The 24,217-nt window shown below is 44.8% G+C and overlaps 1 long non-coding RNA gene across 1 annotated transcript in view; it reads left to right on the forward strand.

Moving 5' to 3' along the window:
• The window catches only part of LOC144333753 (uncharacterized), a 40,334-nt gene that overhangs the window by 12,962 nt on the left and 3,155 nt on the right, over positions 1-24,217 (forward strand). Inside the window, exon 2 of the long non-coding RNA XR_013402722.1 lies at positions 23,620-24,043. This is a non-coding gene — a long non-coding RNA (uncharacterized LOC144333753). The remainder of the gene's footprint in view (positions 1-23,619; positions 24,044-24,217) is intronic.

The following is a 24,217-nucleotide window of genomic DNA, read 5'->3' on the forward strand; positions in this document are numbered from 1 at the left end:
CAACACAGTGAAACCCCGTCTCTACTAAAAATACAAAATGAGTTGGGTGTGGTGGTGTATGCCTGTAATCCCAGCTACTCGGGAGACTTAAGCAGAAGAATCACCTGAACCCGGGAGGTGGAGGTTGCAGTTGTGCCGAGATCATGCCATTGTACTCCAGCCTGGGCAAAAAAAGCAAAACCGTCTCAAAAAAAAATACAGTGTGTGGCCAGGCATTGGCTCATACCTGTAATCCCAGCACTTTGGGAGGCTGAGGCAGGAGAATCACTTGAACCCGGGAGGTGGAAGTTGCAGTGAGCTGAGATCGTGCAACACTGCACTCCAGCTGGGCGACAGAGTGAGACTCCATCTCAAAAAAAAAAAAAAAAAAATACAGTGTGGTTCAACAGTGTCAAAAATACAAAGAAAATCTAATGGAAAGAAATCAGGCAAAATGTGAATAGGGGTTGCCAATAGGTACTAAGATTTATGAGGGTTTTTTTGTTGCGGCTTCTTTATGCCATTCTGCACTTGGCATGTTTTTATAATGAACATGAATTGCTCATTCATAGCCACACATACAAAATCTTTGAAGAGGAAAGAATAAAATATATTATCTACTAAAAGCAAGAACTAAGACACCGAGAAACAGGTAGAGCAGGACTTGGAAACAAACAGCCCCTGCAAGATCGTAAGCCAAATGCCTCCACAGGGGAGATGGAACTGGCAGGATGCCAAGACCCTGAAGGCCCCTCGAAGTCTGTGGATATTTTATTTTTCCTTTTTATGATGGAAATATGCGTGGCTCCATGTTTGTTTATAACAACTTCTAGATTAATCTGTGTAAAATAACAATTGAAATTATACGTAGAGCATGGAAAAATACCTACTTAAACTTTAATCTCTACTGAGAACTAAGATGGTCATTTGGCAGTTTGGTAAATGCTTATTAAACACCCTGTCAGAGACAGGATCAGGGTCTGTCTTTTATATCAGGAAGCCTACCACAGCCACATTCCAGAACTTTGCAGAAATACACAAACCAGAACAACATTCCAAAACCTGTGTTTAACAGATGACAGTCACTAGTACGAAAAGACACATGCCATATAAAGATGAAGTTTAATGCTCAAACAAAATAGTAAAATGAGTTCGTTTACCACCATTTTTATATCTTCCTTTATAGTAAAATTACACATGTATGTTTGTCAGGTGCTTTTGTTAGGCCAAAGCCCAGCTGCCTCCCACTTCCCCTGCATCTGATGCAAGGCTGGCCCTCTCAGTTGTCACTGTGGTGTCAAGAGAGAATAAAGAAGGTAGGAACAGAGGTGACCCTATGGAATTAAAAAGCCACTCAAACCTCCCTTTACCCCAAGTTCTTCCTGCCTCTGGGCAGGGAGAAGAGTCAGCATTGGAATCAACTGTGATCCACCTGTGAACAATTTAAGTGGCTCCTTCCTTCCTTTTGTTGCAGGGCAGGTGAGCCCCAAACTAGGGCTTAGCCTATGAGGGTTCTTGGCTTTGCCCAGGAAAGAACTCAAGGGCAAACTGGAGGTAGAAGAACATGAGTTTATGGAAGCAGCAGTGTTACAGCTCTGGCAGTGATCCAGCTCCGTGAGTGCTCCTGCAGAGCAGGGCTGCCCCACAGGCAGAGAGTAGCAGCTCAGGGCAGTTTTCCAGTCATGTTTATACCTACTTTTCATTTCATCTAGATTAAGGGGTGGTTTGCAGAGAAATTTCTAGGAAAGGGGTAGTAACATTTTTATCATCGGATCATTGCCATGGAAAGGGCGGTAACTCCTGGGTGTTGCTCCTACTGTTGTCATGGCAATGGTAAACTGACATGGCACACTGGTGGGTGGGACTTTTGGAAAGCTACTTCTGCTCCAGCCCTGTTTTAGCTAGTCTTCGATTTGGTTTGGTGTCCAAGCACCTCCAGAGTTGAGTCCTGCCTCCTACCTCATTTTTGCCTAGGTAAAAATTAATTTACAGAGAGATAGAGAGGATTCAAGGCAGGAAGTGCAGTAAAGAGGCTTAGGTGGAAGATATTTGGGACAATTGCCATCGTTGAGCAAGGCCCTAGGCTGCTGAAAGGGCTCATCTTGACCATTTCTCACTTGGCAAAATACTTAAAATATTCGTGTTTATCATTTATACCACTTTCTATGGAATGAACTGTCCCCCCCAAAAGAAAAAGTATGTTGAAGCCCTAAACCCCAATGTGACTGTAATTGGAAACAGGACCTTAGGAGATAATTAAGATTAAACGAGGCCATAAGGGGGGGGCCCTGGTCTGAGAGAATCATTGTCTTAAGAAGAGACCCCAGAGAGCCCTCTCTTCCTTTCTCTACATTGATGGACACATGCCAAGGAAAGGCCACATGAGCACACAGCGAGAAGGTGTCATCTTCAAGCCAGAAGGAAAATCCTTCATCCCATAGCAAAGAGAAACTTAGGCTGTTGGCACTATAGCTGCCCCTTCTAAAGAGGATGACCTAAATTAGTGTTGCTGGAAGTGAGAAGTTTCATAATTAGGTACCCCCAATAGGAGCCTGGATAGGTCTTAACTACAGCTGGAAGGACCCATCTTCTCAAATAGGGACTAATGCCTGAGCTGGGTACTCAGCTGACCCAGCCAAAGCTAGGAGCTAAGGCTCAGAAAACTGAGCACTGAATTAGAAAAGTTTAGGAATTCCATTCCTGATGATTCCATTCCTGATGATAGTCGGGTGAGGTGGCGCCTGTAATCCCAGCTACTTGGGAGGCTGAGGCAGGAGAATCGCTTGAACCCAGGAGGCAGAGGTTGCAGTGAGCCAAGATCGTGCCACTGCACTCCAGCCCGGGCAACAGTGTGAGACTCCGTCTCAAAAAAAAAAAAAAGTTCAAGGCAGCCTTGTGTACCTCAATCAGGAGGTTTGGAAGATGTGGACCCCAAAGCAGAGAAAAGGGCACTCAGCAGCCGTCAAAGGTTTAGAAAACATTTCTGCTTCTTTAGAATTCATTCTCCCTGCACCTCTCACACATGCAGGCCCACCCACACCCTCTCACCCACTTAGCATCGAGCACATCTCAAACTAGCCGTGCCCAGAAACACATTCCTTGGGAACCCAGTTTGCATGACAAGAAAAGTTGCATTCTCTAATTTCCTTTATATTTACCTCTTCTACTGGCCAGTGCCAAGCTGCTGGAGCCCCCTCCACAATAAGCTGCTTTTCTGTGCAGCAGGAAGTGCCATGTGGCCCAGCCTAAAAGGAGTGGTCCCTGAAGCCTCCTGGAAGAGCACCACCTGGGACTGGCTCTGGCACCTTCCTCTATCCAACCAGTTTGGGCTGAGGGGGCTGTAGGGTGGGATCAGGCAGTCCCTGGTGGGAGCAGGGGTTGGGGCCAGGGGGGTAGCTCTCACAAAAACCTCTGTAGCTAGAACTGGCAGAACTGGGCCCATGTCTGCTGGGGAAAGACCAGGACTTTTAAACTAAAACTGAATGGGACCAGGCATGGTGGGTGGCTCATGCCTGTAATCCCAGCACTTTGGGAGGCCAAGGCAGGAGGATCATTTGAGGTCAGGAGTTTGAGACCAGCCTGGGCAACACGGTGAGACCCTGTCTCTACTAAAAATACAAAAATTAGGTGTGGTGGTGCGCACCTGTAATCCCAGCTACTCGGGAGGCTGAGGCATGAGAATCACTTGAACCTGGGAGATGGAGACTGCAGGGTGCTGAGATCGCACCACTGCACTCCAGCCTGAACAACAGAGTGAGACTCCCATCTCAAAAATAATAAAATAGATTGAATGTCCACTACAAGGAAGACTAAATAGGTAAGTGGCCATGAGCTCTTTCTGAGCCCTGCTGGGGTGAGGGCCATGAGATTAGAAGTGGGAGGAGCAGGGAGAGAGTCCCCCCTCTTTGGCATGGTAACAGGGCAGCTTACAGGTCCATATTAGCAGCAACTGAATGAGATTCTTCCCTCGCCCTTCAGTCCCCAGGCACCACCCAGTCACCAAAGCTACAGCCCTGATTAGAGAAGGCTCTGCCCAGTTTGCCGTCCAGGTGGTGAGAAACAGGCCAGGGCTACTCTGTGAAATTCCAGGCTTGCCTTTGGCTCTGGTGCTGCCATAGTACTCCTGCTTCCTCTCACTCCTCTAGATCTTCACCCAAAGGTCCTGAATTCCCTGCTAAAGGATGAAAAGCTCAGAGCATACCTAACCATGGTGGACTTTCTGGTGGGAAGAAGAGACAGCACTGAGGGTCAGGAGGCCCTCCCTCCTTCCATTCCCACCGTGGTGAGAGCTGCCCACTGCTGAGAGGACCTTCCTGTCGGTGGAGGCCTCTAAGTTTGGCCAGAGAGCAGCTGTGTGTGGAAAGGGCCCCTGGAGGTTGGAATGCCATGAGGTTAATCCCGCCGTGGAGTCAGGCAGGCAGGAAGCACCATGGACGTGGGGAAAGCATCCGTCCTCTCATCGTGGTTCTCTTCTCACCATCTCACCAGGGGCAAAATTGAGGTAGGAAAGTTGGATTCCGACCAGACAGTCTGAGACCACTATCAGACTCCAGTCCTCAAAGATTAAACAGGGATTCCACCCCCAGCTGTGACTCTATTTTCTGACCACAGGGTCCTTATGTAGCTGCTTGGATCGCTGTAGCAAATCTTTATACCGAAGGCCCTGGCGTCCTTGGCAATGTGATGTCTCCTCTCATCAAGAGGTGGAGTCCAGCAGCCAGGGCAGCAGCTCACATCTGTAATCCCAGCACTTTGGGGGGCCAAGGCAGGATTGCTTGAGCCCAGGAATTTGAGGCCAGCCTGGGCAACATAGTGAGACCTCACCTCCACAAAAAAAATAATAAAAGAGGTGGAGTCTATGTCTCCACCCCCTTGAATCTGGGCAGTCCTTGTGACTTAGAACGTGGAGGAACTCTTCTATGTGAGTTCCAGAGCCTGGGCCTCAGAAGGCCTTGCAGCTTCCACCCTCACTCTCATGCCCTTCAGTTAGTCTAGCATACTCTCAGATGAGAGGCTACTTGGAGAGCAAGGTGCTCTGGCCAACAGCCAGAACCCCCTGCCAGATGTGTGAATGGGACAAGCTTGGCCCATGCGGCTGTTTGAGGTACCACTGACTGTTCTCAGCATTAGTGAGCCCAGGCAAGATCAGAGAAGACTGAGCGCTTGGCCCTCCACCCAGAAAAGTTGTCATCTGAATGTCCTCAGGTTTTACACGTACTCTCAGCCTTGCCTAGATGAAGGGCCTTCAGTCCAGGCTGCACATTAGAATACCCTGGGGAGTTTTTTTGTTTGTTTGTTTTCAAATCCAAAGGCCCAGACCACATCTAAGACCAAGCAAATCAGAATCTCTGGACTAGCACCTAGGCATCAATTTTTTTTTTTTTTTTTTTTTTTTTTTTTGAGATGGTGTCTCGCTCTGTCACCCAGGCTGGAATGCAGTGGCGCGATCTCGGCTCACTGCAAGATCCACCTCCCGGGTTCACGCCATTCTCCTGCCTCAGCCTCCCGAGTAGCTGGGACTACAGGCGCCCACCACCACGCCTGGCTAATTTTTTGTATTTTTAGTAGAGATGGGGTTTCACCGTGTTGGCCAGGATGGTCTCGATCTCCTGACCTCGTGATCCACCCGCCTCGGCCTCCCAAAGTGCTGGGATTACGGGCATGAGCCACCGCGCCCAGCCAGGCATCAGTATTTTTTATAGCTTCCAGATGGTGTCCATACACAGTTAAGGCTGAGAGTCACTGGTGTAGAAACTTGCTACTCAAAGTGAGTTCCCAGACCAGCAACTCTGGAGGCACTTGGGAGCTTGTTGGAAACACAGAATCTTGGGCCCCACGCCACAACAAGGTGCCCAGGTGATTGGAAAGCCCATTAAAGTGCTGGCCTAGAGCACTGCCCACTGCGCCTTCCTCACTCCATCTGCCCAACTCACACTCACCGTCTGTCTCAGTGAAGCCTTCCTAAACCACCCCGCCCTGACTCAGGCAGGTCCCCTGCTGCTCCTGGGGCACCCTGTACGTCTTCGTGGCTTTTCTCACAACTGAGCTTCAGTCGTTGTGCACTGATTCCGTTGATGTCTGTGTCCTCTAGTAGAAGGTGAGTTCCACTGGGGCAGGATTCAGTTCTGCCTTATCCACTATTGTGGCCTGAGCACGGAGAAATGTGCCTGACACATAGTAAGCTTTAGTAAGTACTTATTGAATTTCAAAGTCACTCCTAGGCAGCACAGAGCGCTTCCAAATAGTGCTCACTATGAGACATCTATGGCTCTGGTGGAGAAGGTAATGGAGTAACAGGGATGAGGGTTTACTTGCTGTGAAAGGAGGTTTCCAGGGGTGTATGAGAAGTGGCGTGGTAGCCCCTGGAGGTCATGGGAGCTGCAAGGGATATAATGTGCCACCTGGATGAGGGCAGCCACCGCCAGCAGGGGACAACAGGGCAATGGAGGAAAGAGGTGAAATCTAGAATGGTGGAGGCTTAGGGGTATTCAGTGATCACAGGATGCAGCACAGACAGGTTCCCATGGATGTGAGACACTCATTCTTGGTAGATTTATTGATCTCAGAATTTTCTTTCCAGACACATGCATGCACGCATGTATTCTCTTGCACTGGCAGTCTGGAGTCCTCTCCTCTCTCTGAATAGAAAACTGTAGTTTTAGTAACACCTCAGTCCAACTGCAGAAATGCACCATGCTAAGACAAGGAACACAACTTTTTTTTCTATGAAAAGAGTTGTAGAAACACAATTTTTAATAGAGAACTGGAATGGGACATGCTGCTGAGATCAGGCATGGATGAAGGATTGAGCTTCCCAGACTGGGGCCCCCAGCCCCTTGGATGTCAGCAAAGTGGTGGGCACAGGGTTGAGCCAAAGTGGTCTCCCAAGTCCCTGATGAGAATACAGTCCATGGTGGCCCTGAGAAGGTGACAGTGGGGCAAAGAAAGAAGAAAGAAGAAGGAGGAGGAGGAGGAAGAGGAGAAAGAAAAAGAGGAAGAAGGAGAAGAAGAGGAGGAGGAGGAAGAGGAAAAGAGAAGAGAGAAGAAGAAGAAGAATATTCCCCAGTTGTCCCATAACTCAGAGTCTGGGTTTTAAACATTACTAAGAAGAGTCATCACATAGCCCAGTGTTCACAAGACCCAAGCTGTCTTCTTTAAAATTCATTAATTAGGTTTTTCCTTCACAAAAGCAATGTGTGTTTATTGCATTTAAAAATACAAAAAAGTAGAGGAGAGAAATAAGTACTTTTTTTTTTTTTTTTTTTTTTTTGGAGACAGTCTTGCCATCACCCAGGCTGGAGTGCAATGGCGCGATCTTGGCTCACTGCAACCAGGTTCAAGCAATTCTCCTGTCTCAGCCTCCCAAGTAGCTAGGATTACAGGTGCGCACCACCATGCCTGGCTAATTTTTTGTATCTTTAGTACAGACAGGGTTTCACCATATTGGCCAGGCTGGTCTTGAACTCCTGACCTCGTGATCCACCTTCCTCAGCCTCCCAAAGTGCTGGGATTACAGGCATTAGCCACCCCACCCAGTCAAGTACCTATTTTTAAACTAGCAGACTGCCACATCGTATGTATATATGTGTGTGTGTGTGTATAAATATATATTATTTTCGTTTATAAAGCTATGATCATAGTATACAAATATAGTCTATTTTTCACTTGCTATTATATCTTATGCATTTCCTTTGTTATTTTTAATTTTTAAAAGCATCAATTTAATGGCATATAATATGCCATAGAATGTACATTTTATGTAGCCATTCATTGAGTTTAGGACAGTTTGTTAATGTCTATTTATCAATGTCATATATAGTACGGATAGAACATCTGTGTGCATAAAACTTAGATTTCCAGAACTGAGGTTTGGGGGTCAAAGGTGGAGGAAGGAAAAAGGGAACATTTTAGGGGAGCTCCTTTTATTCTTGCTTATGCTGACATGCTTTAGAATTCAACACAACTCCTCAGATTTTAGAAGACCACACCTTTGGCCGGGCGCGGTGGCTCAAGCCTGTAATCCCAGCACTTTGGGAGGCCGAGGCGGGCGGATCACAAGGTCAGGAGATCGAGACCACAGTGAAACCCCGTCTCTACTAAAAATACAAAAAATTAGCCGGGCGCGGTGGCGGGCGCCTGTAGTCCCAGCTACTCAGGAGGCTGAGGCAGGAGAATGGCGGGAACCCGGGAGGCGGAGCTTGCAATGAGCCGAGATCGCGCCACTGCACTCCAGCCTGAGCCTGGGCAACAGCGTGAGACTCCGTCTCAAAAAAAAAAAAAAAAAAAAAAAAAAGAAGACCACACCTTTGGCCGGGCACAGTGGCTCGCACCTGTAATCCCAGCACTTTAGGAGGCCAAGACGGGTGGATCGCCTAAGGTCAGGAGTTCGAGACCGGCCTGGCCAGCATGCCGAAACCCCGTCTCTACTAAAAATACAAAAATTAGCCGGGCATGGTGGCACGTGCCTGTAATCCCACCTACTAGGGGGGCTGAGGCAGGAAGATCGCTTGAACCCGGGAGGTGGAGTTTGCAGTGAGCCGAGATCGCGCCACTGCACTCCAGCGTGGGCAACAGAGTCAGACTCTGTCTCAAAAAAAAAAAGACCACATCTTTCCCGTAGGCACATTCCATCGCCTGCCCTGCCCAGACAGTTCCCGGAGGAACTGCCACACCCTCAGACCCTGGAAGAGGTAGGCCTCTATGGCCAATAACTCTGCCCTTCACTGCAGATGAAAAAGTTGACTGGAGCAGGTTTGACCACATGACCCAAAATCAGCCAGTCCCTTGGCTGGCTAGAAACCAATCATATTTCTATCCTCTGAAAAATTGAACTAGGAGACCCAGAGACCATAGGAAATAGGTGGCCTGAGGGCTTATGGAGAAAAGACATTAAATCGAAGTTAAGGTGACGCACACATAAAAGATGTTGGCCTGGAGGGAAATGGAGAAAAGGGGAGATGTGCCTAGAAAAACAGAGAAGAGAAAGTGGCCTTTGTTTCTCCTGGCATTCCAGTACCTGCCCCAGGCCAGCTCTGTTTCCTGCCTTTGTGTTTTGAGAGATACCCCTGCTTCCCCTTCCCCTAAATAAATCTCACTTATCACTTGATCTAACTTGATCAGGTCTCTGTTCATTTCAACCAAAAGATCAGTGATTAAACCGATGGAATGTCATTTCTTCTTAGAGCCAAAGAACATTAGAACTGAAAAAGGTCACTGTGCAATAAACCCCTACCCTGCTCAACTGTGGCTATGAGGACAGTGGGATTGGCCCCACCCAGCTCCAGAAGTGGCCTTTTAGCCAATCAGGTGAATCCCACTCATCTGGCCACAATGATAAGACTCTCCGAGATCCTAACAGTGATGGGTTCAGGAATAGGCATTTGACCTAAGACGGTCCCATTAAAGCAAATAGTCCTCATCTGTGTGCTGTGTCTGTTTTAACAAGAAAGAGGAGGAGAGAACTCCTTTCAATATTATGAAAGTGGTGCATGTCCTGAAAAAAAGAAAAAGGTTAAATATGGGAAAAGATGAAGAAATAAAATAGCCTCACTGGTAATCAGGAAAATGTCAAAGAAAATCAATGAGACATCACTTTTCATTCAGCAGATTGGTAATTTTTTCCTTTTCATTCACTGTTGACAGTTATGGGAAACACTTTAGTAATGCAGTTGGGAATATCAATTATTACAGCCCTTCTGGAAGGCAAATTGATGATATCTATTGAAGATTAAAATCTTAGAACCCAGTGGTTCCTCCATACCTGCCCTGGGGAAACCCTTGCACATGTGACCAAGGAGTTACATTCGAGGGTGTTCACTGAAGCATTATATGCAATAGGTTAAAATTAGAAATAATCTAAATGTCCATGAGAAAAGGAATAGCTGTAAATAGTTCTGAATTTCTCTATAACTACTTCAGTGCTTTTTTAAAGCCACGCTATGGACTAGTACGCTATAGTTAAAAGAATGAAGTAAATCAAATTGTCATAACACCCAACAAGATCTGTTGAGTGAAAATGCAAGTTGCAGAAAGAAATGTACAGTCAATGTCATTTCTGGGTTTTTTTTAAACCATGCACACAAAGCAATCTGATTCTCATTCATGTGTTTCTGTATATGAATGTGAATATATAGGAGAGAAGTGATGGTCAGGGGGACAGTTTACTTTTACCATGAAATAGTACTTTTGTATAAAATGACTGCAATAACATGTTAATTGTATAATTTTACATTAATACAATTAAGGTTTTAAAAATATGTGTGCAAGGCCAGGCACAGTGGCTCATGCCTGTGATCCCAGCACTTCGGGATGCTGAAGCGGGATGATTGCTTGACCCCAGGAGTTCAAGACCAGCCTGGGCAACATAGCGAGACCCAGTCTCTACATAAAATTAAAAAGTAACCAGGTGTGATAGCACATACTTACAGTCCCAGCTACTCAGGAGGCTGAGGTAGAAAAAGGATTGCCTGAGCCCAGGAAGTCAAGGCTGCAGTCAGTAGTGATTGTGCCACTGCACTCTAGCCTGGGTAACAGAGCAAGATCCTGTCTCAAAAATCATACGTGTGTGTGTGTGTATACACACATACACACAAAATTTGGAAAACATGCAAAGAACAAAGAAGTAAATAAAATAATCTCCAATCCCACCTCAATTCCTAACTCTCTGGAGCTCTTCCTTCCAGTGGCTTTTGGAAAGCGTCAGGGGTCTTCTCAGGTTCACTCAGAGCATACCCAATCAGGCTATCAGCTGCCCTTCTGCCCACAGGAGAGTCCTGGGACCATCCAATCCAGAGAACTTCTCATCTAAATAGCACCTTGGCTCTACAAAGTCATTTGAATCACCCACCCTTTGTGATTCAAAATACTAAACAAAGTTAAGAATTTTCCCATGACTCTTTCAATGCTTTTTTTAAAAGCAGTGAATGTTAAAACCTTTCCAAACAAATGCTCCCCCTCCCTTTCTTTCTTTGGGCATTTGTTATGTTTTGCCTTGTTTTGTCGGGATTTTTCATGTCCCTGCTTCTTGGTGCCCTAAACCCACACACAGTCTGCCTCTTGACTAATCCTATACTGCTTCTTTCCTCACCCCCAAGAAAGCTGTGTTTGCAAAGACACACCCAGCTTGCCTGCCCCCACCCCACCCCACATCTGTTCCTCCTGTCTCAGTCTTGCCATTGTGTCCAGGGCAGGCTACAGAACAATGAATTCTTAGCAGATGATGGTGTAGCCCTGTCTCCATGTTCTAGCCAACCCCAGTTATGCCTGGCATCCGGGAGTCAGCGTTTTGTAGGCTTCTGTGACATTTGAGAGCTCACATCCCACTTCTTTCAGCATTTGGAGCAGGAAGGACAGAAGGCTGCTCTTGTCACCACCAATGAGCTCATCCTTCTCCGAGAGGCAATAAGAAAGTAAAATTTCACCCCATGAATCAGGAAGCCTGAACTCCTGAAAAGGCACACATTCCTCCAGCTGCCTGACCCACTGACTGACCTTTCCATAAAAAGGAAAACTAGACAAGGCCTCCTCCCTGGAATAAAATAACTGATTAAACAAGAATAAGACATTTTTTACTAAAACAAACCTTTCACCCCATCGACCTGAATCCTTTGATTTCTGTATACCTTTCAATGTCAGAACACTTTCTTTTCAGTCCTCTTGGGGATGAAGTCACACATTTCTGGGAGCCTTTCCCAACTTCAGCACTTGGGGCAGCGTAACCATGAGCATGTCACTTAACCATCCCAGTTTCTTAATCTAGAAACTTAAACCAGAACACTCATTTCTATCTTTTTGCATTGTTGAAAGGGTTCGCTCTATAATTCTAGTGCAAAATGCACCTTCAGCATCATTCACTATCTCATAATAGTGGCTGCCCAGCTAGTAGATAAATGGCACCTTGGGAGTCAGGTTGACCCTCCTTGGCTGTGCTGTTCTTGAGAGGCTAAGTCTAGGAAGGAAGTAATACAATGTAAGGTCAACCGCACATGTTCCAGAGAGTTAGACTGCCTGGCTTCAAACGTTCTCTCCAACACCTACCTACTGGTGGTGGAACCATGAACAATTTCTCAAGTTCTCCAAACCTTAGGTTCTTCAAATAAAAAGTAGGGAAGTGGAAATAAATAATGCCATGTAGGGCTTTTGTGGTGAGTAAAGGAAACGATGCATACAAAGCACTTAGCATAGTGCTTTGATAAGATTTTGATTCTAAGATGTTGGCTATTCTTACTTTGTTGGTTACTGTAGTAACACTGTGTGAGTACACTGTTGGAGATCAGATTCATTAGGGGTTCCTTCCATAGTAAGATCACACATTCCCTGGAGAAGTGTCAGGTGTGGAAGACTGTCAAATAGTCAGCTGTGGACTAATAAGGCTCTTTGAATTACAAGTGTCAGATGTTCAACTCAAAACTAATTTTAATGAAAAAAGGGGATTCATTCACTCTTTGTGGCAGGGTTGGAGTTCGCCTGAGCATGACTGGCTCCAAAGACTCAAAGTCATTAGGGCTTTCTAACTCCTTCTCTCAGTCCTGCTTCTCTCTGTAGATTGGTCTCTTTCTCTCTTGAATAGATGACTTCCTCTATGGAGCAAGTAACCCCAGAGGAAAGACAGAGCTTCTCTCTTCCAGCATCTGTGTGTGAAATCCAGGGAAAGATTCCAGTTGGCCCTGTTTAGATCATATGCCCACCCCTGGACCAATCACTGTGGACAAATGGATGGAGTATCCTGATTGGCCAAGCTAGCTCTATGCCTTTGGCCAGGGTGCTCTTCCTATCACCTAGAATGGGGGTTGTTCAGCTCCACAAAGGAGATGGGCTAACACTGTTACCAGAAAAAAAGAGGGTAAAGAATATTGATCATATCAATAGATGCCTAGTGTAGACAACATCTAGGGGTCATATTTCTTTTTTTCTCCACATTCAAGGTTCAGCTTTATTACTTGACACATTTCCAATGTCTGGAACACTGATTCTTCTAAATTTGACTAATTAAAAGTTTATTAATGTGTAATATCTAATGTAATGCCAATGTATAATAGTCCCTGAGAAGCATTTCCAAGTTAAGAATGAAAAATAAAGTATATTATATGTCATTAAATACAGATAGTTTCTATTCAATCAGATCCACAGTCAACAATCAGCAAGATCAGTCTTTTTAAGTTCTTCAAACTCTTCTGTTAAATCTTCTGTTGTTTTCTATGATGGGGGAAGGAATGAAAATCCCCATTGTTTTTCTACCTCCATACATGCTTGTGATGCTGGGTCATAAGCCTTGCTTTTTTTTTTTTTTTTTTTTTTAGACAGAGTCTCGCTCTGTCGCCCAGGCTGGAGTGCAGTGGTGCAATCTCGGCTCACTGCAAGCTCCACCGCCCAGGTTCACACCATTCTCCTGCCTCAGCCTCCTGAGTAGCTGGGACTACAGGCGCCTGCCACCACGCTCGGCTAATTTTTTTGCATCTTTTTTTTTTTAATAGTAGAGACAGGGTTTCACCATGTTAGCCAGGATGGTCTCGATCTACTGACCTTGTGATCCACCTGCTTTGGCCTCCCAAAGTGCTGGTATTACAGGCTTGAGCCACTGCGCCCCGGCCAAGCCTTGCTCTTCAAGTTGTATCTCTTGGTAAGAGGGTCACAGGAGACATCTCATGCAGAGATGAAGCCTGGTCCTCAGATGCTTATTCTGGGTTCCTGGAACTTCTTGAACAATTTGGTCTTTCGGTGAGTTTTTTTTAGAACTCGTCAGAGTAAAAAAACTTCAGACAGAACACCAAAGTTGTTACTGTTTTGAGTGCTGTGAACTCATTCTAGTTGTTAGACAGCAGTTGGCCTGCTGTATTTCTGTAGCCTCCATGTCTTTTGCTGTGTCAAGTATCCTATTGTGACCTTCATCTTCAGGTGATAGCATTTCCAGCTCTTGCAGGATTCTAGAATGCCCTACTTTCATTAGAATATCCAGTAAACTACCTGCCATAATATATGGGTAATCTTGGCATATAACAACAAAAATAAAGACCAAAACAAAATACAGATGCTGAAACTACTGGGAAGCTCGGCGTCCTCCCCATAAGTTCAGTCACTTAAATTTGAATCATCCTTGCTAATAGTCACAAATGTGGAGTCATTGCATACTGTGGAAGAACTTTAGGGTCTATGATGCAAACCTAACACTGGAATAACATGATTCTTTTGGCCTTCTTGGAACCTCCAGAAGACAGTCACTCCAGACTGAAGCCATCAGTTGTTATCCCCAGTCTTACAGGACAGTGGGTGGGTTCTCCTACCACAGGATCTTCAGAATGGAGAAGTCTCCATGTTGCTGGCCATCTGGTCCTCTTTCAGACTCCCCCAACTATAACAAGCCAGCTGGTCAGCTTTCCTCCAGATCCTTTAACTATTTTTAACAGGGCCAGTCTGCCTCTGTTCTCTTTCTAAATTATTGCTTTACGATTATCTTAGCACAAGTCTCTGACTTCTTCTTATTTTCCTCAATGGGAATTTTGAAGTATTTGGCATCAATGACTACAGGGTTTTCTTTCTCCCTAGGGTGGCAGCCATGGTTCTCCCCATCTCTGCAAGGGATGTGATTCAGCCTTCTGCTCTGCAGTCTTTTTTGAGTCTGTCTTGAAATCTATCCTCTGACTCAGGCTCTGGGTTTGCTCCAAGCTAAGAGTCTGCACCCCTGAGTGTGATAGCCTCTTTGCAACTTTATAATAAATGGTCTTTGTTATAAAGCATGACACTTCATATCTTTTAGTCCCCCTATGGACTGGTAGCCATTATTCTAGATCTCCTTTTTTAAGTACTAACACCACTAATATTTAATAATTACAGGGTAGTCAGGAGTCACAGGAAGTGAAAAGAAAGCTCCTGGGTCCTTTCTCTGCAATTACCTCATCTATTGATTCAGAACTTTTGGAAGGGATGTCTATTGTCCTAACGAAAGAGCTTTCAGGAAAGCTCCGAGGTAGAAATCCAAACTTCTAAGAGCCTGGCCCCAGAAGCATCCTGTTTTATTCTCCACAAAGTGTTGGTCTTGCTGCTGCTTATAATCCTTTGCTCTTCTTTGTTTTTCCCTTTTTCTTCATCTGGGAACTGCTTTTCTCCTTTCTTTCTCTTTTTTCCTTTTTCTGCCCTTGTTTGTCGTGATCATTTGTGTCCTCAAAGAGGCTTAAGGCACAGAGACTTGCATACCAAATTAAGCCAGACCCTAAATCCAATGACTAGTATCCTAATAAAAAGAGGAGAATCCCTACTGAGGCATTAAAAAAGAAAAAATGGAGAAGAGGAGGAGCGAACACACAGAGACGCATCCAGAGGAGGAGGCCACATAGAGATGGAGGCCAGGATTGGCATGATGCAGCCACAGACAAGGAATGCCGATGACGGTCAGAAACCACCAGAAGCTAGGAGAGATGTGGACACACTCGCTCCAAACCTGCAGGAAGAGTCCGTCTTGTTGTCACCTTGACTTCTGACTTCTAGCCTCCAGCACTGGGAAAGGATAAATTTCTGTTGTTTTAAGTGCCTTTCCACCTCATCCTCACCCCACGCGTTGGTTGTGGTTCTGGTTGCATAACTCTGTGAATGGTACATTTTGTAGTTTTTGAGACAGGGTCTCACTCTGTGGCCCAGGCTGGAGTGCAGTGGTGCAGTCATGGCTCACTGTAGCCTTGACCTCCCAGCTCGAGCAATCCTCTCACCTCACCCTTCCAAGTAGCTGGAACCACAGGTTGCACCACCACACCCGGATAATTTTTTTTAATTTTTTGTAGAGACAGGGTCTCCCTATGTTGCCCAGTCTGGTCTTGAACTCCTGTGCTCAAGTGATCCTCCTGCCTCGGCCTCCCAAATGTACAATAGTACATTTTACATGGGTAAATTTATATGATATGTAAATGATATTCAATAAAGCTGTTGTTTAAAAAATTTTGTCCTGAGCTGCCGGTGGCCTCGTTTCCTCCCACTTTCAGGAGCAGCTGCAGAGGCTTCTCTACACATTCTTTGTAGCTATGTTTGCCCTACCCTGCTTCTCCAGCTTCTCTCCTGCATTGATCCCAGCCCTGGGGCCTGCCCACCACCCTACTACCCTGCCAGATCCAGACAGAGAGGGAGAGAGAGAGAGAGAGAGAGAGGGAGAGGGAGAGTGGGGAGACAGAGGGGATACAATGCTTCAAACAAGAGAAAGTACCATAGAAAATAATAGCATGGACCTACTGAAGGGCATTTTAGGTTGCTTCCACTTTTCCCCCTACAAAGAAATTGTCATTCGCTGTTACTTGTGCACTCGTGTGAGAGTTTCTCTAGGATATAGATGAGAGTGGAATTTCTGGGTTACAAGGTATGTGTTCAACTCCCCTAGATATTAATAGTTTATTCTCCAAAAAAGGTTGAAATAATTTACGATCCTACCAGCAATGTGTAAGAGTTCTCATTTTCCCACATCCTCCCCAGCCCTTGGTATATCAGACTTAATGCTTTTTTTCAGCACGATGATTATAAAATATTATCTCATTGCTTAAAGGGGCATTTCTTTTTCTGATTATCACTTGAACATCTGTTCATAGGTTTATAAATATACAGGTTCTTTATGAATCACCCATTCATATCCACTGATAATTTTCTAGGGGTCATCTTTTACTTTTTGGCTTGTAAATCTGCATATATCCCAGGTACTAATCACTTGCCAGTTATGTGCACAGCAAACATTTTCACTCGGTCTGTGCCTTGTCTTTTTACTTTGGTTATGATACCTTTTATTATTTGACAAGTTTTGGGGTTTTTTTGGTTTTTTTTTTTTTTTTTTTTTTTTTTTTTTTTTTTTTTTTTTTTTTTTTTCGAGACAGTGTTTTGCTCTTGTTGCCTAGGCTGGAATACAATGGCTCGATCTCGGCTCACTGCAACCTCCACCTCCCATGTTCGGGCAATTCTCCTGCCTCAGCCTCCCGAGTAGCAGGGACTACAGGCATGCACCACAATGCCCAGCTAATTTTGTATTTTTATTAAAGACTGGGTTTTGCCATGTTGGCCAAGCTGGTCTCAAATTCCTGACCTTAGGTGATCTGCCCACCTTGGCCTCCCAAGGTGCTGGGATTACAGGCGTGAGCCACTGCACCTGGCCTCTTTGACAAGTTTTAATTTTAATATTGTCAAATATTCCTCTGGGGTTCATGGGAATCTTTTTCTTTCTTTGACAAATCTATCTCTACTTCATAAGAATATTCTTCTGTGTGTTTCTTTTTAAAGTTCTATACTCTTTTCCACACTTGGGCTTTAATCCATATGGGATTTATTTTATGTGTGCTATGGGGAAGGAATTCAACTTTTTCTCCATAGATCTCCATAGATATGGTTTCAGCACATTTATTGAATAGTCCTTTCTACCCCTATAATTTATAGTGGCTCTGCTATTAAATCCAAGTTCTCACATACAAATGGAGACCTCAGAAATTCATCCCCCTTGACAAAAGTGCCAACAACACACAATGGGAAAAGGATAATGTCTTTAATAAATAACATTGGGAAAATTGAATATCCACATGCAGAATAATGAAATTCGACCCTTATCTCACACCATCTACTTAGACATAAGACTGGAAGTTGTAAAACTACTAGAAGAAAATATAGGAAAAAAAGTATTTGTCATTGGTCTGGGCAATGATTTTTTTGGGTATGACACGAAAAGCACAAGAAAGAAAAGCAAAAATAGACAAATGGGATGGCATCCAACTAAAAAGCTTCCACACAGCCAAGGAAACAATCAACAGAGTGAAAAAGCTACCTGTGGAATGGGGGAAAATATTTTCAAACCATGTGTCTGATAAAGGGCTAATATTCAAAATATGTAAAGAACTCATGTACCTCAATAGCCAAAAACCCAAATTTTGAAATGAACAAAGGACCTGAACAGACATTTCTCAAAAGGAGCTATACAAATGGCCAGTAGGAGCCAGGCACGGTGGAACTCACCTGTAGTCCCAGCTACTCGGGAGGTCAAGGTGGGAGAATCACTTGAGCCCAGGAGTTCAAGTCTAGCCTGGGAAACAGACTCCATCTCATAGAAAGAAAAGAAAAACACAAATGACCAACAGGTATATGGAAAGGTATGCTCAACTTCACTAATCACCAGGAAAATGCAAAGCAAAACAGTGGGATATCACCTCACACCTGTTAGAATGGCTATTATCAAAGAGGAAAAAATAAGTGTTAAGATGTGTAGAAATGAGAACATTTGTATGCTGTTGGTGGGGATGTAAAGGTGGGTATAGCCATTATAGAAAACAGTGTGGAGCTTCATCCAAAAAGTAAAAATAGGACTACCTTATGATCCAGCAATCCCACTCCTGGGCATATATCCAAAAGATATGAAATTAATATCTTGAAGGGATACCTGCACTCTCATGTTCATTTCATCATAATTCACAATAGCCAAGACATGGAAACAACCTAATTGTCTATTTTTTTTTTTTTTTTTTTTTTTTGAGACGGAGTCTCGCTCTGTCGCCCAGGCTGGAGTGCAGTGGCCGGATCTCAGCTCACTGCAAGCTCCGCTTCCCGGGTTCACGCCATTCTCCTGCCTCAGCCTCCCGAGTAGCTGGGACTACAGGCGCCCACCACCTCGCCCGGCTATTTTTTTGTATTTTTTTAGTAGAGACGGGGTTTCACCGTGTTAGCCAGGATGGTCTCGATCTCCTGACCTCGTGATCCACCTGTCTCGGCCTCCCAAAGTGCTGGGATTACAGGCTTGAGCCACCGCGCCCGGCCCTAATTGTCTATTGATGGATGATGGGATAAATAAAATATGAGATAGATAGATAGCTGTTACACACACATACTGGAATACTATTCAGCCTTTAAAAAGGAAGGAAATCCTGTCATTTGGAACAATACAGATAAACCTAGAGGACTTTATAAGTGAAATAAGCCCAACACAAAGAAAAATACTGTATGATTTCGCTTATATATAGAACCTAAAAATGTCAAACTCATAGAAACAGAATGTAGAATGGTGATTACCAGAGGCTGGGAGAATGGGGTTGGGGAGGTATTGGTCAAAGGACACAAATCTTTTGTTTATACAGGAGGAATAAGTTCAGGAGAGCTATTGTATAACAATGTGACTATATTTAACAATATTGTATTGTATACTGCCCTCTCTGCTGAGAGGGTAGATCTTAAGTGTTCTCAACACACACACACACACACACACACACACACGGTGTTACTCTGAATATGATTTTGGTGAATATAAAGATATAGGAAATGATTGTACATGTCATTTGGTGAAAGTAGAATATAGGAAATGGTGTATTTTTAATTATAATTCTGTTATTTAAGATGTTTAGGACCACTACTGAGTTTTCTAAGTCAATCTTAGTTTGTTGTCTGAAGACTCTTTTGGAACATATATGTAGAGAGTCATAACACCTGGGCAATATTTCCAACCTCTGCTGTGGCATTTGACACTTGTCCCAGGTCACCAGAGAGGCAAAAGCACCACCGCCCAGAAAGAACTCCTTCTGGTAGAGGAAAAACCCTGTAAACTCCTTTGTCCTCTGGCTGGCAGCTCCCTTTGACTCAAGGCAATCTTATGGGGAGGGAGTTCTAGTCAAATAGACGTAACAATTCCTACACCTGTGTCCCAACCACACACTCTTCACCTTCTGTATTTGGCCTTTGTGGTAGGCTGAATAAGACTTTCCAAAAATGTCCATGTCCTAATCCTCAAAACCTGTGAATACATTATCTTACCTGGTAAAAGGGACTTTGTGGATGTGATTAAATTAAGGATTCTGAGATGGGGAGGTTATCCTGGATTATCTGGGTGGGCCCAAAATAATCATAAGGTTCTTTAGAAGACAAAGGCAGGAAGGTCAGAGTCATAGAAGGACATGTGATCGTGGAAGCAGAAGTCAGATTGACAAATGCTACCCTTGCTGGCTTTGACGATGGAGGAAGGGCACATGAGCCAAGGAATGCAGGTGGCCTCCAGCAGCTGTAAAACCAAGGAAAAAGATCCCCTAGAGCCTCCAGAAGGAATCAGCCCTTTTGTCCCTTGACATTAGCCCAGTGAGATTTATTTTACTTCTGATCTTCAAAGTGTAAGATAATAAATTTGTGTGGTTTTAAACTACTAAATTTACTGTAATTTATTATAGCAGCAATACAGACTTCATCCCCAGCTCCCCTGCCCCCAGGTAACTGGAGAGGGTGACTTCCTGCTCCCTGCAGAGCACCACTCCCAGTCCCACCCCTGGTCCTCACTGCAGGACTTTATAGATGAAAAGGGCTCTCTACCAACTTTTTATCACATACAGATGCACCTTGATTTACAATGGGGTTACATCCTGATAAACCCATTGTAAGTTGAAACTACTAAAAATCAAAAATGCATTGAATATGCCTAACCTACTGAACATCATAGCTTAGCCTAGTCTACCTTAAAAGTGCTCAGAACACTTACATTACTCTAGAGTTTGACAAATCATTGAACACAAAGCTTATTTTATAGTAGTGTTAAATATCTCATGTAATTTATTGAATACTATACTGAAGTTGAAAAACAGAATGATTGTGTTAAACTAAACTAAAACTTACAGCCCTTGGCATAACTATTCTAGGATTTACAGTGGCAGTGGAACTTAATCTCATGACTAATCTCAAACTTGAATCCCCTTCACACACATATAAATTATTCAACATATTAGGGTTCTTCCTATTACAATACACCACATGACATCATACTCAAACCTCACTGCAAGCCAAAATATAACATCTCTTCTATTAGACTTAATTGGAATGGAAAAAAACAATACCAAAAAATGTAGCCCAATTCCAAAAACTCAAAGTACAGTTTCTGCTGAATGTGTATCACTTTTGTACCACCTAAAGTCAAAAAATCCTAAATCAAACCATCCTAAGTCAGGTTCCATCCACACAGTCTTCAAGAGGTCCCTGGTGTGGCAGGGCTGCCTGTCTCTTTTCTCTGTTCCCATCCTGCGGCCTCTCTGGTTGTTCCCTGCCCTCCCTCAGGTGCTGTCAGTCCACAGAGAGAAGAGAAGCCTGGGAGGTGTCTGTTCAGAGGCATGGCCAGGTTCTAACAAAAGGGGAAGCCAGTAGCAGTGCCCAGGCTCAAAACCTCCCTCTAAAATCTCATCAGCACTCCGTCACCACCACCCCACACAAGCCGCCTCCTAAAAGACTCAGTGCAAAACCCTGCAAGTGCAACTTCAAGACAAGTTCCCTAATTCTGTTCCACTCTCTTCCGACTGGATTGCATCCCCTAAATCCTGTGATCTAGAAATTCTGGAGCCCCCACCAGGAAGAGAGAGCATAGGGTTGGATAACAGGGCAGATCCCAGGCATTGTTTTGATTCTTGCTCTAAAGGGGCTTGGGTCCTCAGAACAAACTGGAAAACCCATCACCTTTTCATACCAGAGCATATCCCTGGTCTCCTTGAGGAAGACTCTAATGGCAGAGTTTTAGTGCCTCTAGGGAGAAAGGGAGAAGGTTGCATAATTGCTTACAAAACCTAGGCTAGGCACCGTGGCCCACACCTGTAATCTCAGCACTTTGGAAGGCCGAGGTGGGAGAATCGCTTGAACTCAGGAGTTGGAGACCAGCCTGGGTGACGTAGTGAGACCCCATCTCTACAAAAATTTATAATTAGCCAGGCGTGGTCCCAGCTACTCAGGAGGCTGAGGTGAAAGGATTGCTTGAGCCCAGGAGACCGAGGCTGCAGTGAGCTGTGATTGTGCCACTGCACTTCACTCTGAGCAACAGAGCAAGACCTTGTCTCAAAATAATAATAATAACAATAATAATTATTATTATTATTATTTACAAAACCTTATTCTTCAGCCCTCATGTCCCCAGGACCCCCAGGGAAGGCCACAGGAAAGGAGTTCTTAGAGAACCCACCAACACCCCAGGGGCCTTTAAGGACTCCTACGGGTAGGTAAGACTCTTAGAAAACTAGGACTAGGTCACAAAGGACTCAAAGGAAGAGTCTGAACTGAGATGAGGACACACTTAGCATGATTGAGGAGAGTTTAATAAAGAGATCAGTGACATTGTGGGAACCAGATTAAGGGCAACAATCCTGTGATTTATCCTGAAACTAGCAACAGTGGGGAGCTGTTGCTATCTCTAGACCCTGAGGGGCAAGGGAGGGAGTGGACACACAGAGAGACCCATAGCTATGGAAGCAAGCTGTTTAAAGGCAGCCACTGCCTTCAGCAGAGAGAGGCAGCCATTGCCAGCCCAAGCCCTTAATGTGACACATTAAGCCTCAAGCACCTTTAACCACTTTTGCACTTAAAGCAGAGGCCCATTGGTGAAGCAAAGAAGAAATCACCAAGTGGCCCTCTGCTTCTTACTCTCATTTCTTGGCCCTAGAGTTGGGTACTTCTTACAGCCAAGAAGGCTTCTGTTCATTGCCCCCATAGCGGGAAGACACGGGAGAGCTGGGTTGAATCTGACCTTAGTGGTCCTGGGCCAGATGAAGGATGCCACCTAAACCTCTCTCACACCACTGCCCATGTGCACACATACACTTGTATGTCGCTATGCATATGTATTAAGAGCTATCAAGGGGCCAGGTGCAGTGGCTCACACCTCTAATCCCAGCACTTGGGGAGGCTGAGGTGGGCTGATCACCTGAGGTCGGGAGTTCGACACCAGCCTGTCCAACATGCAGAAACCCTGTCTCTACTAAAAATACAAAACATTAGCCGGGCGTGGTGGCGCATGCCTGTAATCCCAGCTACTGGGGAGGCTGAGGCAGGAGAATCACTTGAACCTGGGAGGTGGAGGTTGCGGTGAGCCAAGATCATGCCATTGCACTCCAGCCTGGGCAACAAGAGCGAAACTCCATCTCACAAAAAAAAAAAAAAAAAAAAAAAAAAGCCATCAAGTACTCCGCAGTTGTTAGTTATTTTATTATCAGGATGCTCTTGGTGGGGTAAATTGGTCTTTAAAATACAGAGATTTTGAAGGTCCTGAAAGCAACCTGGAGTGGAAGGGATGAGAAGAAGAAAAAGAGGAGGGAAAACAAGGAAAGAGAAGATCATAAGAAGGCTTAAGACTGGAGTCCACTGTAATAAAACGACCAGCAAGACATCTCTAGTAGTGGGATGTCAAAGGATTGTAAGAATACATTTGATTTGGAACTGCTGTGTTACCATGATGTAAACTCCTCCTCTGCCCCAGCCCCTAGTACTACAGTGAAGTCTGCTCCACATACAACTTGCCTTGTTTGGCGGGAGTGTGGATTGTGTGGAAAAAGGAAGAGATTGTACTGCACACATAGGAGAAGGCAGAGTTGGATAGAGACAGTCCTTAAACTGAGGAAACAGAAGTTTAGAACCAGTGGAAACCATAAGCCTCTCTCCCACTATTTCCCCATCCACACCCTAGCCCACAGCCCCAACAACCAACAGAAATGTTAGGGAGACCTCTGGATTTCCCATTTATGAAATAGATGGCTCGAAGGAAGTTTATCTAATTCTTAAGGAATTAGGTGACCCTAACTGACACTTGGGCAACACTTCAATAGACTCAAAACAGGCTGAGACAAGGTTCTTGCATTTGCTTTATTGTGTTATTCAATGATTAGTCATTCATTCATTTATTCACTCATTCAGATATGCAGACAGTCAATGAATCACATCTACAAAGGACTGGCCACAGGGAAGGCACTGAGCAGTAAGCACTGAAGATTCAACAGTGAACAAGTTCCCGTCCCCACCCTGAAGGCACTTCTGACTGATGAGTGACACAGGCAAGATGAGCACAGAGAGACAAGGAGGCACAGGACCCCGTGGTCATCCAGGCTCTAGGCAGTAGAAGTGGCACATTGGAGGGAAGTGGCAAGAAAGCCCTCCCTCTGGAAATGATTTGGCTGTGGCTGGCATCACCCAGGTCCCTCCAAATGCCTTCCTTTCAGCTGGACTCCAAGACCCATCTTGGCTACTTACGGTCCCCTTCCTCTAAGCAGCAAGTTCTTCTCCATCTCAGCTGCAGCCACTCTGACTTCTAGATTCTCCTCACTCCAGTTCCAGCAGTGAAGTAAGACAGTCTTCCCAGCTCCCTTTCTTTTTGTTACTCCCCAAATAATGAAGTACCCAGGAATCTCGGTTTTAAGGATTTGACTGCTAATTACTATAAGGTCATAGGGGACATCAAAAGTGATAAAATGGGTCTATGTTAGTTACAAAGATTCCAAAATCTTACCACATTCTT

The sequence above is a fragment of the Macaca mulatta genome, chromosome 13 (genome assembly GCF_049350105.2).
Source record: "Macaca mulatta isolate MMU2019108-1 chromosome 13, T2T-MMU8v2.0, whole genome shotgun sequence".
NCBI classification, from domain to species: domain Eukaryota; kingdom Metazoa; phylum Chordata; class Mammalia; order Primates; family Cercopithecidae; genus Macaca; species Macaca mulatta.